General features: G+C 49.9%; 1 long non-coding RNA gene across 1 annotated transcript in view; it reads right to left on the reverse strand.

Moving 5' to 3' along the window:
- Window positions 1-4,683: 4,683 nt before the first annotated feature.
- Window positions 4,684-19,480, reverse strand: part of LOC127593705 (uncharacterized) — a 120,398-nt gene continuing 105,601 nt past the window's right edge. Inside the window, exon 2 of the long non-coding RNA XR_007960474.1 lies at window positions 4,684-4,726. This is a non-coding gene — a long non-coding RNA (uncharacterized LOC127593705). The remainder of the gene's footprint in view (window positions 4,727-19,480) is intronic.

The raw sequence follows: 19,480 nt of genomic DNA on the forward strand, positions 1-19,480 counted from the left end.
TTCTGCAAAAAACAAAAAAAACAAAAACTAAAGCTCAGTTTACACTCACGCATTTCATTTAGATTGTTTTTTAGCATCCATCCAAACTTTCCCGGCTATCATGAGTCGTCAATCGACTAGCAGGTTAATTCTCGGTTCGTGCCAGCGGATGCTGCGGCATTCAACGCGCAGCGCCATCCGAGGTTGAGAAGAAAACGCCTTTCCTCGCACCTTTGTCAGGATTTTCACAAATAATTTAGGGACGCGTGGGAAAGAATGGCTTGCAGGTTGAGTATTTTTGTGTGTGTAAACTCGCTAACTAGCGAAGCAACGCTGTCATCGCGCCTTCTTCGCACTTGGAGTGGAGGAGAACTCGCTTCGAAATGTTTGCTCCTCTGTGACGACAAAGTTAAGATTTGATACATTGATGACATTCCGAGTAGGTAGGAAAAAAAAAAAGCTAGGGGGCGAGTTTTTTTTTTTCTTTAGACACATTGACCCCCATTTCTCGCTTTAACTCAAGTTTGTTTTTCTTGAGGGCTAAAATATGGAAAATGTAGTGCGGCTTTGGCAGGTAAAAGCATTGCTGGCTGTGCGTGTGCAAAATTAGCATTTCCTTTGAAAACTTTGCATGATTAATCACTTTTTTTTTTTTTTTTTTTTTACGCCCCGCACATTGCTCGTTAAGCAGCAAACAACAGGTCGCCGGGATGAAATATTCAACAGGAGACAAAGCGTTTCATGTGCTCCTCTCGGACTCGGCCGTTGGCTCGCGCACGACGTCCTCTTGCAAAAAAAAAAAAAAACGGCGCGGCCTTTGATCACCATTAAGATGATTTGCTTCAACTTTTCAAATATGCTTTCGAGTGTTTGATTAACATCTCGGGGAATTATTTAGCCAAACGGGAGATTAGCAGAGACTTTTGGACGGCTAATGATGGAATTGTGATCGCCCAAACGCAGCACTCAGAGGAGGTGGGGGACGCCCAATGAGAACCGGGAGGCTAATATTTCATTTGATCTGGAATATTACCGTGGTGCATATTGGACAGTTCATGAAACTCCGTTCGTTAACTTGCCCCGCGCGTCGGAATACGCACTTATAAGCCCTGGGTATTAATATTCACATTGGGTAGATTTGAGCGTACGTTTCAGAGCGCGCCGCGTGCTCGACATTGTAATTTCTTAGCTTATCTAATCAATTCTGCAAGCTCCACGGGCCTCATGAAAGAAATCAGCTCGGTAGCACCTTCAGAACACTTATAAATAATGAAAAACAGCATTAAAAAAAAAAAGGAAAAAAAGGAAAAAAAAAAAAGTTGATTAGAAAAGTGCCTTTTATCCGGGCCTTCAAATCTTTCACATTCCGAAAATGCAGAAGACTTCGGGCAAACTGCGGCGTCGAGAAGTAGCCCTATCTGGCCGGGGAAAATACGGCGGCGGTTGTAAGTAATAATTTGGTGGATGAAAAGTGCTGACAGCACAGAACGAGACAGGTTGCTTTTCGGATCTGAGCGGAGAGATGAGAAACAGCATACGGCTTTCATCTCCACGCGGAGTCCTTGAAAACTTAAAAAAAAAAAAAAAAATTCTGCAAAAAGCCGCCCGTGTTTGGCATGGTGGACCTTTCCAGGGGGCGTGCCGGAACCGACTTGGGGCGGAGAGAGCTTCATTTGGAAAAGTTTTGGCAGGTTGCTTTTGGTCATGAGTGGAACTCCGCCAACTTGCTTTTGGAATCAAACTTTCGGTAGATCATGAAAACAAATGTAACTGAACTCGAAAAAAAAAAATCTTATTTTCGAGTCTTATTTTGCACGCTGGCAGAGAGGAGAAAAAAAAAAGAAAATAAAATAAAGGCCTTTTTATGCCCGCCTATAAATTAGGGGCGGTGGGTTGATGAGCAGCGAAGGAGGGTCACGTCTCTACATTTCACAGACTTTCTCGGCGATGATGAGACTTACGGCTTTTATTGCCCCGCCGCGCACGAGAACTCGCGGGATTTGCATTTTGCTCCTGGCAGGTCGAGTGACAAATGGAAAAAAAAAAAATAAAGAATAAGAAAAGAAAATCTCAGAGGTATCCTTGGCGAGCTGAGGCATTTTTGGGAGACCGGAAGGGGGTCGGGCGAAGGGCCAGGGCCCGACCTTTCCTCCCCAAGGACCGGCGATCGGTCGTCCCGGCGCAATCTGGCCTCGGGCACATCGGCCTCGAGGCAACCGTTGGCCAATCGGCCCCAACCAAAGACTCCCGATTGGAGAATTGGCCCCGAGTGGCGCTTAGCACTTTGAATAATTCACCCGACGAGAGGAGAACGGGAGAGCGACCCGACCGAATGCAGAAACATTTACAGACGAGCGCAACCCCCCCGCACCCCCTGCAATCCGCTGACTTGCCAAGATGAGCAAATGCAGAACTGCAAAGCGAGCGAGCGTCCTGATCAAAGCTGGGCCTAATTTCGATATTTTTACACGATTAATGATTGAGCCACATTCCGTGCCCCCCCCAATTACGAGAGATTGGAGAGAAATGTTGAAACCGCTCGTAATTTTGTTCGTAACTCTGCTGGCACTTTGCGTGCAACTTCCTCTCGACCGGCGTGGAAGGAGGAATTCGAAAAGTTTTTGCGAAAAGTGACGATCGACGACTATTTTGAGCACATTAGCAAAGCAAAAAAAAAAAATAATAATAAATTGACTATTGTATTGTTGTTTTTTTTTTTTTTAACTCTGTCCGGAATACAAATTCAAAAGTCTGAAAAATGTTGACTCACGCCAGAGGAGCCTACTCATGCATTCAGTCCGCCGGCAAAACATCGACATCCGGACACCCGCGCGAGCGCTAATTAACTTGTTTGATTTCCAATCAGAACCTTGTCAAACTCTCGCGTCGGTGTTTGGGACGTGGAGGGGGGGGGGGGGGGGCAGCGGCTCAGCCCGGCGAGTTGCTTACTCGACAGACCTTGTTACGGCGCGCCGGGGCACTTTACTGCCGCCGTGGAAAAGGTCGCAGCCGATATCCTTTCCCGCGGCGCGTGTGGACGGCGGGCTTCTGCTCTTTACGAGCCGGGCCATTTTCATAAGCCGATTCGCAAAGTGGCGCAGTAAAGGATGATGGGATGGGGCCACGAGGTGCAAAAGGTAGCGCGCGGGGGAGGGGGGGGCAAAACGGCTCCGCTCGGCCGGCTCCTGTCTGAAACAAGTTGCTCATGGACGGCGCGGGCAAATTGGCAGCTGGACGGCGAGAAGGCCCTCCTTAAAGGAGCATCCGGAACATGCGCGGCTACACCGGAATAACTCGAGGGGATGTCAGCAGGCGCGGTGACGGAGAGGCTGAGAAACGTCTCGTAAATCTGACTGATGCCCTCTCCCATTGGTGGGAGAAAATGCCAAGTGAATCGTAAATCACGACGCCGCGCCGGTTCATCGCCGGCCCGGCTGACATTCCCCCGGCGGGCCGTCCTGCGCTCGGCTATTCGGCCGCTCATCCGCTCGGCTCCGGATTGATGTTTATTCACAAAGCAGCTGACATATTTCAGTGACGCCCTCAAACGTTATTCGGGCCCTCCGAACTCGTGCCGGACTAATTGAATGCGTCGACGGATGGCGACGGACCCGTTCGCGGCGGGAGGAAAAGGGACGGGGAGGTCAAAGGTCACGCCCGTCGAATTTCGACATTGTGCATTTGAAGGACATTTTGCATAAACTGGATGAGCTGTTTATAACGTTGTGGCCGTTGCGTATTGACATCAATTTCAGGCCGAGACAGCCCCCCGTCACCCCCCGCAGAAATAAGCGAGCGCTTTAAATAATAGCGAGCGAGCCGCTCAGCCAATAAATTTGCGCGCAGAGGTTAATTTAGTGAGGGGAAACCTCAGCACAATTATCTTGTTGGATGGCGAGCCCCGCGCATGCCCTCGGGGGCCCAGTCGCAAATGTCACCCAGGAGGAGGAGCGCGCGTTGCTGACGCTTTTTGGCAGGATGGAGAGCCAGCATGAAAAAAAAAAAAAGGTCATCGGGAGAGGCTAAACGCGAACAACAGCGCCGGAATCCGTCACCCGCTTGTCATTTCCGTCAGATAAGTTAATGGAAAAAAAAAAAAAAACGGAGGCCGCAATCAGAACGGGATGAAATCCAGCCGCGGTCTATTTTGGTGGTACGGCAGGAGAAGTCACGCACTGGGTGACTCACCTCGGCTCCCGTTTCATGCCAATCTGCGCGTCGGTGTCAAAAGCGCTCGCTCGCCGCCTTCATCAAGCGCCGCGCTCGCCCGCCAATACGGGCGCCGACTTTCCCGCCTCCCACAACGCCGGCGAACTCGACGCCGGCGATCGGGGGATGGCTGTAATTACCGCGCCGCCCTCATCTACTCAAATCATCCCGATCCAAATCTTTTATTTCCCCCGAGGCCCCCCCACCCCCCCACCCCGGCTTGACTCCTCGCCGTGACGCTTACCTCCTAGGAAGAGGCGGCCCCGGTGTTTGTGCCTTTTTTTTTTTTTTTTTTTTTTAAATCAAGCCTCGACTCAAGCTGTTCCAGCAGAGCGGGAGGGGAAAAAAAAAAAAAAAAAAAAAGAGCGGTCAAGCTGTGCCGGCGCCTTTCAGAAGGTGGAAGGTTCCAAGCCAAGTAGCGGCCAAACACAAACATCGGCGGGCTTTTAATTCAAACGCGGCGCAGTGTGCGAGCTGGCTGGACAGCGGGGAGGGAAAAAAAAAAAAAAAAAAAAAAAAAAAAAAAAAAAAGAAAAAGCTAATTTGAATGAGCTCCTGACACCCAGTTGCCAAACTCCACCACTTTGTAGTTAGTTTGCCCGTCATTAGTCGGCCAGCCTTCTAATCGCAGAACCGCGCGGTCGATACGAAAGGAAAACGACGCCATCATCTAAGTGAACTCGGCACATTGCGTGTAAACCGAAATCAACATCCGGACCGGCATCATCTCGAACCAAGAGAAGGAAGCCGCTCATTTGCACATCAGAGCTTTGGCATTTAATAGTCACCGCGGGCTTTTGCGCCGTGTGTCCACCGACGAAAATCAGCCCGCGGAAGGAAAGGGAAAAACATTGACGGCGCCACACAAGCGTCGCGTCTTTTTGACACGGAGACAAATAAAGAGGAGCTACATCCATCCAAAGGACGTCTGACATGAGCGGGATGAGGATGTTGGGATGCCAAAAGCGCTGCCGGAGCAGGCGCAGGCTCGCAGTGGGCAATATTCAGCAAAAGCCGTCAAATATTCACGACATTCCAGACAACTGCGCCAATCAAATGAGATTCGATGGAGGAACCTGATTGACGGCATCATGGATGTGAGTATGCACACACACACACACACACACACACAGGCGATCTGGGCATGACTCCTTCTTGTGACGCCACAACCGACACGCGTTGATATTTTGGCTCAGTGGCGCCACCTCACTGCCGATCCCAACGAGGGCGGATCAAGTTCACAATGCAAGACACCAAGACGTCCAAGAAAGATGCGAGCGGGCATGTCAACGCTCCCCCCCCCATTATGCAAATACAATAAAGCCAGGAGAAAAGCCACAGGAGTTGCGGTTTCCTCTCCGCCGCTCCAACTTCATGCCGATCCATGGGCCATAATCGCAAAAGTCTTTTCCGGGTGATGCTATTTTTATCCAGGGATGCCACGTCCCCTTTCCTTGGGCACATTCAATTTCTCTTTCACTCTGACTTTTTCTTTTCTTTCTTTTTTTTTTTTTGCCTCCCTCTACTATTTTTCACCTGATTATTCCCCTCGCCCGCCGTCCCCGGCGTTCCACCCGAGTCCGCCTGATTCGATTAATATTCAGCGAAACTACAAAGTCAATTTATCACGCGGCGGAACACAGTCGGCCACTAGTTTTTTTTTTTTTTTTTACCCGCCCCGGTCAGATGACTTGCCTCGGCCTCGCCGCCGTTGCCGCGTCAGCGCCCCCGACACGCGCGCGCCTGTTCCGGGACCACTTGTTATTCCCCGGCTTTGGAGCTCGCCGAGGCCCGCCTCCTTGTGTGTTTACAGCTCTGGGGGGCTTGTTGCCTCCTGACTACAAGGAACGCTGATGAATAAATAACGCCTGGGCTGCTTCCCTTTCACTCCCTGGAAAGTCCTTGAAGTTTTTGCGCGCCCGCGCGTGCGTGCCCGGAGAGCTAGCTAGCGATGCGCCCGCGCGTTGTTTGTGACCGTACCAGGCACAAGAAAGGGGTGTGTTTGTGTCTCCGGCATCTCCCGGCGGACCGGCGCGCGCCTTCATCTGGCGGATTTCCCGGCCCCCTGTCGGCGGGAAGCCGTCAGAGAGTATCGCAAGGACGAACGCACCGATGGAGTGGGGGGGGGGACGCGTCCTCTTTATCTTTCACATCAGTGGGACTATGCCGGGGGACTACGTGCCCGCGTGTGTACCGAACTCGACAAACAAACCGGGTTCCGGGAGCAGAGAGTGCTGAAAAGGGGGCGGTGGCGCGTATTTGGCGGCATTTTCTCCCGCGTTTGTCTTCAATAACCCCGCGAGTTGCTGATTCCGCAGTCGCCTTGGCGGGCAGTTGGCAAGGTTTAGCAACAAGCAAATGATTCCCGCATTAGAGTCAACGACTCTCCAGTCGGAGCTCCGGCGAGATTTTCATTTGTCTCTGGCGGCTGCTCGGGGTGGTTTTATTTACACGGCATTATGCTCCATCAAGTGGTGGCGCTCAATTAAGGAAGCCGCCACCCCCGTTCGCCGCCGCCAACGCCGCCGTTTTAAGTCGACTAATTCACCCCGCTGAAAGGGACCGTGACTCGCTAATGGGGTGTAATTCCTTTTGTATCCGTAGCCACGTGCAGTGGTGGGGAGGGACCAGAGGAAGGAGGGGTTGGGGGGGGGAATCCGTATCATCGCTAAAAACAATGCATCAATTAAGCAATTAGCGAGGAACAAACTGGGCAGTGTTCCAAGGCTGCCAACAAGGCACCGTGCCAAGGGGGCTTGTCGCGTTCATTATAGCCACATCACACACGGCGAGAGCGGGGGGGTCGGGGGGCTTGCCTTTCATTTGTCAAGTGGAGGCGTTCGACTGCCAGCGCAGGGGGGGGGGACGTTTTGTTGGGCCAGATGTGCTTTTTAGTGAGGCCACATGTTCGGTCAGGGCGGCGGAGGAGGAGGAGGAGGAGGAAGTGAGCTCGAGTGCCAGCTGCCGACAGCAAGCGTTGGGAGGAGGGGGAGGGGGGGGGTGCAGGGGCATCCGACGGCCTCTTCGCTGCCATCTGATTAATTAAGACTTGAAAGGGGCCCGGTGGCAGCAGGGTTTTAATTGCGGTAATCGGGGTTAATAAGGTGCCATTACACGCACTGATCACAAGTATTGTTTCATCTAGACGGGCAAATTGAGTGAGGTTAAACACGGAGGATGGGAGGAAAAGGGGGGGGGGGAAGGTTGGCAGCCGTACGTGCCACTTGTTTCTGCATGTTAACGCCGTGTTGGCCCTGTCGGGAAGCGAAAGTGATGAATAGCAGAAGGGCGGCGGAGGGGGTTGGTGGTGGTGGTGGAGGGGGCGGGCGGGGGTCATGAAGTTCCTGGACCCCGCCGCACACCAAAACACCAATAAACGCGGTTATTCGAAAGATTCAAAGGCGGCGAGTAATTTCGCCATTCGCATACTAAATCTCCAATCGGGCGGACCTGCCACATTGCAATTTTTTTTTTTTTTTTTTTTTTTTTTTAACGGAACGTTAATTTCAACTTTGCTCTCCAAAACAATGCACCATCGATCATTTTCAGAGCGCCCGAGTGGTTCGAGCAGAGCTGGCAAAGCTCTGTGGAGTGTGTCTTCTTCACCTGCTGACAGTCAGCATGGAAACAGGTCTGAGGGAGGGGGAGGGCGGACACAGGGATGGGGAGCAAAAACAGACAGAACCCCCCCACCACCCCCCTCACAAAAAAAAGGATCATTCCTCGTGATGTCCTACGGTCTGGCTTCCTGTCAAGTCACCCGATGGTGAGACGGAGGAATGCCAGGCCAATTAATCAAAGTCAGATGTGGATGGATGCCTGGAGTCTCTCGTGACACACACACACACACACACACACACACGCACACACTCGCCCATCACTACCTGCTGTGCGCACAAAGTACAAAGATTGCATCGCACACAAGTGTCACACGAGCCCTTTTCCGGAAACTTTATTTGCCGACTGCAGCTGACTATAAAGTCGAGCACGAACCCTGCGCAAAATGTGCACTTTCAGATATATGGTGAGCTTTGCTCACCGGGGAAACATATTTCGATTCTTTCATGCAAAAAAAAAAAAAAAAAGGGCCAGATCATTTCCCTCGCCTCTCCTTAAATCTGTCCAAGTGGCACTTTTGCTTCAAAGGCGAATTTAAAAGGTTTCCCGGCTATCTTGTCACATCTTGATGGATTGCCAGACTAAGATGCTAACCTCCACATTTTTATTTGTATTTTTTTTTTTTGGGCCCACCTGACTCTTTGTCCCCACCCCACCCCCGACAATGCCCATGTGCCATTGAGCATCTCCGCGACACCCCCCCCCCCTGGACCTCCCCTGACGCAGGAGAGCCAGAGGAAGCTCGAAAGGCGATGATACGGCTGCCATTTGGCACATCAGAGGCCAAACAGGCACTTCCTTTCTGCCTTCTGTCCCACTTGAGGGCCCCTCCGTCCACATCGGAGGAATACGGTACACATCCCCACCGTCGCTCGACCCCCACGCCCCCACCCCCACGCCCCTGCCCGCCTTCTGGCTCTGATGTGTGCCAGTGTTCCACAAGCTCCCATCTTTTGTCAAAGCCCTTGCGAGAGCACTGATAGCAGCTCGTGCCCAGCCGGCAAAAAAAAAAAAAAAAAAAAAAAAAACACCCGCGGACTCACTGGCATGTTGACGGGCGGTGGGGGAAAAAAAAAAAAAAACGCGCACGTATTCTTCGTCACCGTTCCTCTTCATCCTTTTCAACTCAAGCGGCGGAACAATGGCGAGCGATCCCGACGGTGTTCGTGCTAAACATGCAAAGACTTTTTAAAAGACAATATGCTAATAAATAGCTGCGGCGAAGGGGCCGAGGCTCTCCACACAAAAGGGACCTCGGGAAACGGGCAGGGTTTTAATCAGGTGCGGCTCTTTAAAAAAAAAAAAAAAAAAAAAAAAAAAAAGAGCCCCCGGCCACATAATTGATCCCAAAAGGTAGGTCCTCCCGCAAGAACCTTGGGATGGCGTTTCGCCACTAGAAAGAACTAATGGCGTTCTTTATTTTTGCTCTCGAGGAGGATGGAAGAAAGGGGGGGGGGGCGGCGCGGGGATTGAAATACGCTATAGGTTCCCGCTCTGCAAAGGGCCACAAATGGTGAGCGTTTTAATGATGTAAATGTTTTGATGTCTGACACCGACCGAATATGGAAAAAGGAAAAAGAAAAAGGGGAGGATGAGTGTGTATTTAGCCCCTCCAGTGACGATGCATAGCCCAGACAAGATAAAAAGGCAAAAAATGTGGAAGGGGGGCGGGCGTGGGGGGGGGGGGGGGTAGTGACTGAATCAGTATTAATACTGACACGGCTGGAAACAATTGTGTGTTAATGTGTGCGCGCATGCGCTTTGTATGGTTAAATGAGACCTTACGTTCCAATTATTGCACGAGTAGTTGGGCCACTTGTAGGATTTTGCACAAGGGTGGGGGTCGGGGGGGCGTGCGGGGTTGCTGGTGCTTTGCTGGTTTCTCAAAGTAACACAAGTCCGCCCGCCTGCCCCCCCACTCCCCCCTTTTCCGGCACTACCAGTAATCCCGTGATAGGGATGAGATAAACCACCAAGGAGTGCCCCCGCCTGCCGTCACGATGCCTGCCAAGGCGCCGCTGCGGCTGCCAAACGTAGACCCAACGCAAAGCGGGAAGCACAAAGTGCGGTCGGCGCTGATTACAGGACTGCCGACGATGCCGCCGATTCCACGGGAGGAAAAACACGACGAGGAGGCGGGATCGTCTGACTCGCAGCTGTCAGGTGAAAGCGCAAAAGACCCGCCCGCCCCCGGCGCGGCTGCCGTCCGGGTTAGTTCGGACATTTCCTCTTTGGGTTTTTTTTCCCGGACCATATTTACGTCCCTTTCCTCGCGGCGCCTTTAATTGCTCGATTGAAAATCCAAGGACAGAGCCTCGGCGGTTGCGCCCGTGCCTGCACACCACCCCGCAAAATCCCATCACGGCGCTTAATTGCTCAATATGAAGCCAAGGCAACGGAGGTGATTCAAATGTCTTCCTGCGATGGATACGTGCAATTGTTCTCGTCGCTCGTTTCTAATTTAATGCCACGCGGGGAAGGCGATTGGCTCCGTGTTGCCGCCGACGCCGAGCGGGGTCAGCCGCGCCATCCAGCGCCGTAATTGAGTAGTTAGCGGCAATTTTCTCCCTTCATTTCCATCCGCGGGACCCGGGGCCGGCATGGCAAATAGCACATTACGTCGGCGCAATTGTTGTAATAACGTTGTTACGACAGTTTTTGAAAACTACCCCCCCCCCCCCCACACACACACCCGAACAAATGAGAATCACTCGTCACACGCGGGATAAAGGAGGCGGCGGGCCTTGCCATTAACATCTGGATCATTCGCAGCAAAGCCCCCCCCCCCCTCGCAAAACGGCGTGTTGACGCCGGACCTCGGTGGAGGCCATCTTGTTTGGCGACGCCGGCAGGGAAGATGAAGGAGGCCGAGGATTTACGAGGGCGTGAGCGCCGAGCGGCGTGGCACCTTGTGTGTGTTCTGGCGGAGGACGCCCGGGTGGAGCAGTAAACTAATGGAGGGGGGAAGGGGGGGGGGGAGAATTATGGCCATCTTAAAGCTGTTTCAGGGACGGAGATGAATCGAAAATTAGGATTCCGACCACTAATGGCAGCTTTATTGCACTGCTGGAGCTCATATGTCCAGGCATCTCTTTCCAAATTAATTTTAAAAAATGCTTTTATGAAAATAAGTGTGTGGGGGGGGGGGGGGGTCCTGTAACATAAATGTATATTCATCACCGTAGGAGTACATCTTGTCCCTCCGCCTTATTTTTTCATTTTAATTACTTGGAGCCAGTGCATCCAAAAGGCAAGTCATAATAGGTGTCAATTAATCACCCCCCCCCAGCCCCCCGCCCCGCCTGCGCCATCTTAACGCGCCTTTCATTCATTATTGATCAAACGCTGACGACGTGCTCGTGACAAGCGTCAGTGGCGGCTCGGTGATTCAAGGTTTTCATTTCTGGGCGCCCAAACAAAAGACAATTAACACGAGGAGGGGCCCGATAGGTTCCCCACAGCCCCCCCCCCCCCCCCCCCCCACCGCCCAACCACCTCACGACCGTCCATTCGAGGTTCGGTGACTCGATGTCGCGGCCGGCCCACGACCGCGTTCGCCGGCGTCTCCTCGCCAGTTAAAAGCCGAGTTTTTTTTTTTACGAAGGAGCGGCGACAGCATTCATTTTTGAAAAACCTCGTCAATAAAATATCATACGGTCGCTCCACATTCCTCAGAATTATAATGACATGAATATTTAAATTTAAATGCATTCCGAGCACGCCGGATTTCTCTTCTTCATGACGGCATCAGATCTCATTTTCTACTTAAGCTTCTCCATCATGTTTATGCATACCCACATGCATGATACATATCTCACTATTTTTTTTATTTATTTTTTTATTAAGCTTTTTAATGCGGACCGGATAATTTTGCTTGACTTTAATGGGGAATGACTCCTCAATGGCACGCTTTTCTCTTTGCGACAAAAATAAAAAATATATGATCAAATGACCCTTTCATCTGGAGGAGAAGCTGTTTTTTTTCTTTTTTTTTTTCTTTTTGCACTGAAACTTTGCATTGGCGCGCCGCCTCCGTTGCGGGTAAATATATTTTTCAAAAAAAAAAGGAGCATTCGTTAATTGGACACGTTTAATTGATATCCCTCAAAAACCGTAAGAAAGCAGCGGCGGAAGCCTTCTTTGATGGAAATGGCGTTTTACTCCGAAAGCGAACAATGAGTGGACGAAATAGGCGAAAAATTACGGATTCACGTTTGATCGTGTCGGGGCGTGGCATCGCGTTCCATCGCTCAACCCTTGGCCAGGCTGGAACGGACCCTCGCGAAAGGCGCTGCCGCTCTGCGATCCTGACAAGGAGTTCTCTCCATCTATCGCTTCCGCCCCTCGCCGACGAGAGCGCCGCGGTTCCAGGAAGAAGCTAATCGAGGCAGACGTGAAAAAACTCACGGCTGTCAGTCCAGATCTGTGGTTTGGGAAGATTGATATTTTTTTTTTCTGATCTCACGATGGGCACTGATGATGCGCACGGAAAATGAATGTGAGTATTTGTAGAGAGGCTTAATTTTAGATGCGGCGATATGATAAAATGAAGACTCGCGTCAAAGTCGATTTGTCATCAGCTTGCTATGTCACGGATTGAAATTCTCGACCGTATACACGCCAGGATGATGGACGCACATATGAAACAAGCGTAATCCGACGGAATACTTCCATATTCCCGACTAGCAACCTGTTGAGCGACACCGGCACGGCACATAAAAAAAGAATAAAATTCAATAAAATATATCTGCTTTTGAATATTGCACATGGATAGTAGACAATATAATATATTATCATAATATATTATAATATACAGTATATTATAATAATAATAATCACAGAGGTGGGAGGGGGGGGTGCCACAGAAGAATTTTGCCTGGGACGCCGGACAATAGTTAAAAAAAATATTTATAATAATAGAACTACAATACTAGGACTATTTAGAATTCAACGAAATGTATTGAAAAAAAAAATCGGACAAAATCACAGACCTGCTCTAACTGCTATCTGTGGGGGGGAGGGGAACAACAACAACAACAACAACAAAAAAAACGAATGACAACGAAACGCATCATATAGCGCTTCAAGAATTAAAGTCCACCAGAGTTCCTCTGAGCCGGCCTTTCAGATTCTACGAGAAAAAGCAGGCTGCTGAACGCGACAACAAGGGGCTAAAGAGGGCCGAGCGGCACGCCGCAAGTGGCCAGATCAATTCCCACCTCCTTGAGCCCGTGACCCCCCAAGAGAGTCTCCGAGGGAGTTCCAGTAGAGTGCGCGGAGCTTTCAAGTTAGGTCCCCGCAACTCGCTACCTCTCATTGAGGGTCAATGAGTGGATGTGTGTGTGTGTGTGTGTGTGTGTGTGTACATATCAACGCCCCCTTTCCCCCCCACCCGGCGTGTCCTCGGAAGAAGATGTGAGCACTTGGCATTTGGGCGCTGATGACGCCCGCTTGTTTGCTGGCCGCCAAACCAGCTCTCGGCGTCCATTAATGAGAGGACTGAATCCATTATCGTCATTTTTTCCAAAGGAGGCTCTAAACAGCTCCCCCGTGCGCCATTTGATCAGCACGTGCAGCAGCAGGGGAGGGGGTTGCACGCACAAAAACCTTTGCTTCAAAACACCAAAACACACACAACCGGAAAGGGGGAGAAAAAAAAAAAAGAACAGCCTTCATCCAAAAATTCGTCATAACAATTCCGGATAATAGATGAGGAAAACAGTCTCAGCCTATCTGGTTCCAAAGGGGAGGCCTCTAAAAAAAAAAAAAAAAAAAAAAAAAAAACACGGCAACTGTTTTTTTTTTTTTTTTTTTTTTTAGAGGCCTCCCCTTTGGATGAAGGTGATGATGATTAAAAAAAAAAAACATGACACGGAGAGGATGGGAGAGCAAAGTCGGGCAGCATGAAAAGAAAATGCATAATGGCCGACACCTTCCATTTTCATTGCCTTCGCCACCTTTTGCGACACCATCAAAGGACCAATTAAGGTGCCAGTGAAGCCGGCCGTCAAGGTTGCACTGGAGGCCCTGTCAGCGCGTGCGCCCGCCTGCCCTATCGGCTTCACGTTGCTGACACCAGTGACGACGACCTCTTACCGTCTTGCTGTCACCATCTTTCACACTCCCCCCCACACATACCCCCCCCCCCCCCCCGCCGCGTCCAACGATACACATTTCTCCCTCTTGATACTCCCCCACTACGTCTGCGCTTTGATGCTAAACTTCCTTCACTTTTCATTATATACGTATAAAAAAAAAAAATCCCCCAAACATACGCTAGTCACATAAATAGAATTGAACGAATTTCTGATTGCTCCTCTCAGCTCATCAGTACGGCGCATTTATTCGTCTTTCGTTTAGCACGAAGCCGGTGGATTGTTCCGAAAGGCGGTTTGAAATACAAAGTGTGATTCTCTTTGTTTGATGTTTAGTTTGACAGTCAATTCAACTGGAAGTGGCAAAAAAACTGAATAATTATTGATGATAAGTATTGTATATTTGCCAGTGTGCTACTTAAAGAGCACATCTGGACTGATTCACTTGCATAACATCAAGGTAGTGCGCCCAGGGTTACCACGGCAACGAAGATGCTTTCATCATGAGAAAATAAATTAACCTATTACACACAAAAAATATATATATTTAAATCGGCCAAAAGGAACCATTTTTGGACAGTCCTTAATATTAATTTAATTTGAATTTTTTTTAGATGAACTACAAACATAAAATTTTTTTTTGCTTGAAGTGACCTTTTGCATCAACATCTTTCCCATACATAAAGAAAGCAATAGCCCTTCTTTTAGTCGGACAACTTCTTGGTTGCGCCGCTCCAGCTCGCATGGCAGAGCCCTACCCCCGTCCCCCGCCCCAACTCCTCGTGTATCTTTGGAATTACTGAAATGTTAACGCTCCTTCGCTGCCTTTGATATTTAAGAAAAGGGTACAGATGTGCGGGTGCGCTGCACGCGCGCACATGCCGCGGTCCCACAAAAAAAAAAAAAGGTGCTTTAATCTTATTCTTTGTCAAGCACCAAAGGGTCCCACCTCCCTCTGTGTATATATATATACAGTGTATATATATATATTTTTTGGGGGGGGGGGTTGATCCGTTTGGTTGAGCGGTCTGCATGCCCTTTTCTTCGTACATTTGCAAAGGTGGCAACGATTAACGAGCGTCTGATTTCCTTTCACAATTGTTGACATTTTTGTTCATATATCAATACAGTTTCTTTTTGGTGGCGCTTTTTTTTTTCTTCCTTTCCTCGATCAATGACTAAACTGATTAGCACACTTGCACCCACAGGACGACGATGACGATAGCATGCCACAAAGACAGCCATGCTATGGTGTGCCCCCACCCTCACATCCTATCTTGCCCCCCCCCCCCCCCCAACTCCCTCCCGCTTGGTATCTTTCTAGTGCAGTGGCCTTACTTTTTTTTTTAACCACCCTAACCCAAATTAGCAGGGCAGGCGTTATCCTCGCCATCGTGCGCCGCTCTTAGAGGAAGAGAGGGGGTGGGGGGGTGGGGGGCGCAAATGTGGCAGAATTTCCTTTCTGCCTCTGTGACAGCGCTATCTGACAGCATTTTACATCTCCCCTGCTCTCCCTCGCTCCACTTTGCTGTCAGACAAAGAAATTAATACCCCCAGTGACTGTGTTTTAATTAAGCAATTTCATGCAAATTACACATTTTAGATTGTCAAATAATATACGGCGCAAAATTGTAGGCAGGCTGATCTGATATGCATGGGCGTGTTATTCTTCCAGGCACTGTGCATACACGGAAAATGAACCAAAATGCTAATTTCTAATCTATTATGCAAACAGTGGAGATACATAGATTTGCGCGCCTTTCCGCGAGTAAATGCCGCTCTTAAATTTGACGTCGGTAACGACTGCATAGGGTTGTTTTTTTAAAAATTTCGATTTTAACGTTTGGATCGGCCTCTGTTGCAATTACATTTTTCTCCTCTCCAAGCGTGTTCACACTATTGGGGGAAAAAAAAACAGATGGAACACATCTCCCAGGTGGAGCTATAACACTTCCAGATCTTATTTTCAATGTATAATTAGAGACGCAGAACTTGACACCTAAAAGGAAAGGAAAAAAAAATCTTGTTTCAATATTCTTTCTTCTAATACAGTCTAATGAAGCGCAGAAGCCCCAACTAATATTAGTCCTCCGCACATCTTTTGCCATTAGCACAATGAACTTATTTGGAAGTCATTATATGCCGCAAGCCTTTTAGTGTACCCCAGTCGCTAATGATGACAAAATGAATATAACATTTGACTTTATTACAGCCGACTTGATTTAATCTCGGGTTGCCAGAGCGTCAGCGTTTCACAAATGCCCCTCTTGGAAACGGTGGGCGTCGAAAGTCAGCGTGCGTGCGTGCGTAGCGATTCCAAAAAGGAAAAAAAAAAAAAAGCTTCTGAAGAGCAATCTCCACGAGAGGGGGGGTGGAGGGTGGGTCTGGCCCTTTGCTTTGTGATTCAAATCCATTTAATCAAAGGTTTGTTGCCTGCTGCCGCCACGTCGTCGTGTATTTTACGATTGTAAGCCATCCAGACCGAGTTCCACTTTTCTCCTTAAGTAGGGAACAGAAAGGAGGAGAAAAAAAAATGGCAGCACAAGAGGAGGAGGAGAAGGCGGAACTAATAGCTCGTTGACGTGCCCGCTGCCTCGTCAGAATCTTTTGTCTTTCGCTAGCGTACGCACCAGTAACAGCACAATTGAAAGCTAATTTTCGTTGCCGGGGGGGGCTTATCCCAAAATGCACTGAAAGTCAGATTTATTACTATTATTATTTTTTTTTAGTTGCCACAATTTTAGCGATGTAACTGCGTGCGCCTCGCAGCCATCAACTCGGACCGCAATTGATGTCACGGCCGACCACACCGAGGCGCTATTGCGTCACTATAACCTGACAGGCGGGACCTCCGAGGCCATCCGGGTGACATTTGAGACAAGCCGCGTAACTTTGACAAGTCAGTGGACAACCCCCCCCCCCCCTGATAAAGTCACGCGATAAGTAACAGCCCAGAGTGCTTCCTACAAAGCGGTCAAACGGTAAATAGCGGACGAGAAGCCGAGATGACCTCACGGCATCGATTCAGAATTTCGATGGCTGGATATCGCAGGCCAGGGGGGTGGGGGGGTGGGGCGCCGAAAGTCAAGACGAGGTTGGGCCGATTCTGCAACGGACCGATGAAGAGCCCGGAAGGCGGACAACAAAATCCTGGCGACAACAAGCGGGCTTCACTCTCGCACGCTCTCATTAAGTCTGGCCGCAAGGTAAAGCCGATTGATCCGCGATTCATTGTCGGCGGCGTGAAATCGATGGCGGGCGACATGAAAAGCCTGGGGTTTTTACGACTTCAGTCAAAAGATTCATGAAACGCTTTGTCGCGACACGTAATGGCATTCCGCCGTGTTTGCCGCGCGGGCGGCCGAGCGATCGATGGTGGAAAAGAAAGAAATAGAGATAAATAAACGCATACGCTGCTCCGGAGAGGAACTTCCTTTCAGTCAAGACAATGGAGGGTTTTCTTTTCACGCCGTCCTCCCTACCTGTTGGGTTTCGAAAAAAAAAATGTGAAAAGCGATCGGCTAGGACGTAAACGATGGCGCTCGGAAGCCTCGTCCACTTCGGCGCCGCGCGCTAATGCCGGCGGCGCCTGGGTGGCGTTTGCATCCGTTCCGGCCGTTATTGATTGACAAAGCGGCACCGTCAAGTCACCGTAATTGATTCCAGGTGAGGCTTTTGGCGCACGCCGTACACAGATCCTCCCCCCCTCCTCGTCGCCCGTCGCCCTCTCTCCATCGAGCGTGCTCTCCGAATCGGGAGCTCGGGTAATTAGGTCAGGCTGTTAAATTTTTAATGATCTCTGAAATCATATTCATGCTCGGAGTGTGTCAGGTACACGTACAGCCCGCCCGGAGTGATACGAGGCCATCGCGACGACACCCGACGGAAGGCCCGAGCCATTTAATTGTGTGACCTTTTTCAACCGAGAGCACGAGTGAGAGGGCGGGACGCTTTAGCGGGGGAGGGATGAGCGACTGGGCGTCGGCCAGGCGTGCCGGCGCGTCGTCGTAAAACAGACGTTGGTCAGAGTTGGGGCCTGCTCCGTAATTTGCCGCACCGGGTGGGGGTTAGTTAAATCGAAGCGCGACAGGACGGCCGTAAGCATAATAAGGTCGAAATTTGAGAGGGAGCGCCCGACTCACCTCGCACATGTTAAAATCCTTCATTACTGAGCGATTGTCTCATCCAGCGCCAGCAAGCTGACAGCAACGTGCGTTTTATCCCCCCCCCCCCATAATTACCCTTCTTCTGGGAATGATCGCATCTGGAGTTTGCAAAACTGACAAGTCTATTTGGACACAAGTAATCGGCTTTCTGCGGCGGCTGATACCTGAGCCTAATCTGAAGCGGGTCGAAGCGGCGAGGGGTGCCGGCGCACCGACGGCAGCAGAGCCTCTTCTTAGTTGCGCTCGCGTAATTAAGCACATCTCCAAAGTCTGTTTTGGGTTTTTTTTTTGCGCATTCCTTCCTTCATCACGAGGGCTGACGTCGTGCTGCCGCCGCCGCCGGTTTGTCTAAATACCTCGGCAGCGTGCAACGCGATCTGCAGATTAGCCTGCTCAAACTCATTCACTAAAAAGTGCTTACTGGATTAGAAGCTTTCTCAAACACCGTCAGAAATAACGGGGGGAGGGGGGGGGGGCGCATGAGGACTCCATTTCCATCCCGTGTGCCATCATGTAAAAAAGTGGAGGGCGATGGTCGGCCCACTAAAGGTACATGGGCGACTCGGCTCAAGAGTATTTCTCGAGCGCTTTCAAACAACTGGCGCTGTCTACAAAGTCCTCGACATAGAGCAAAAAAAAAATCCTCCGTACGACAACAAACGATAACACGATCAATTCACAAGACGGCAGAAAGCACAAAAAAACTAAAAATCAAGTCTCATGCCGCGTCAAAGAATAAAAATGAGTTTTAAGGCAAGTTTTCAAGATGGGCAGGGTATGCTCCCTCTTACGAGTACCAGCTAAGAGGCGAAGAGCAGTATTTTGGAGCAACTGGAGATGCTTCATGGAGGATTGGCCTTTCACCGAAGCGACACTCCATTGTTCAACTTTTCACGTCGTGGTCAAACGTGAGTCCTGCGTCTCAATGTTTGCATGAGAAAACAAGCAAGTTCCACTCCCTGACAGATATACCCCCCCTCCAACCCCCCCAAAGCGCTTTACCGGATTGTGAATATAAATTGCAACTGAAAGGAATTATGGGGTGAGGGAAAAAAAACTAAAAAAATATATACTGTATATATATATCAAATTAAAAGAGACTTAAGAAGGTGTTGCGTTCCACTGATGAGGACAGGCAAGAGATTCGCGAGGAGGAAAGCGCGGCAAGGATGAAGCGAGTTATAAAAAAAAAAAAAAAAAAAAAGAGGATGCCGAGGCGGAGGATAAATAACATAGCGCGCGGCTCTCATTACAAGAGTTTACAGGCCCATTAGCCGCACCGCAGGCAACATGACAAGTCAACGACGGCGGGTAAATACAGCGCAGCCATTTTAATCTCCTTCAGCCGGAGCGGGAGATGAAGCGCCCGAGCCATAAACAATTTGCCTTCTCATTTGCAGTCGGGGGAAAATA

Source organism: Hippocampus zosterae, chromosome 21, assembly GCF_025434085.1.
Source record: "Hippocampus zosterae strain Florida chromosome 21, ASM2543408v3, whole genome shotgun sequence".
Lineage (NCBI taxonomy): Eukaryota > Metazoa > Chordata > Actinopteri > Syngnathiformes > Syngnathidae > Hippocampus > Hippocampus zosterae.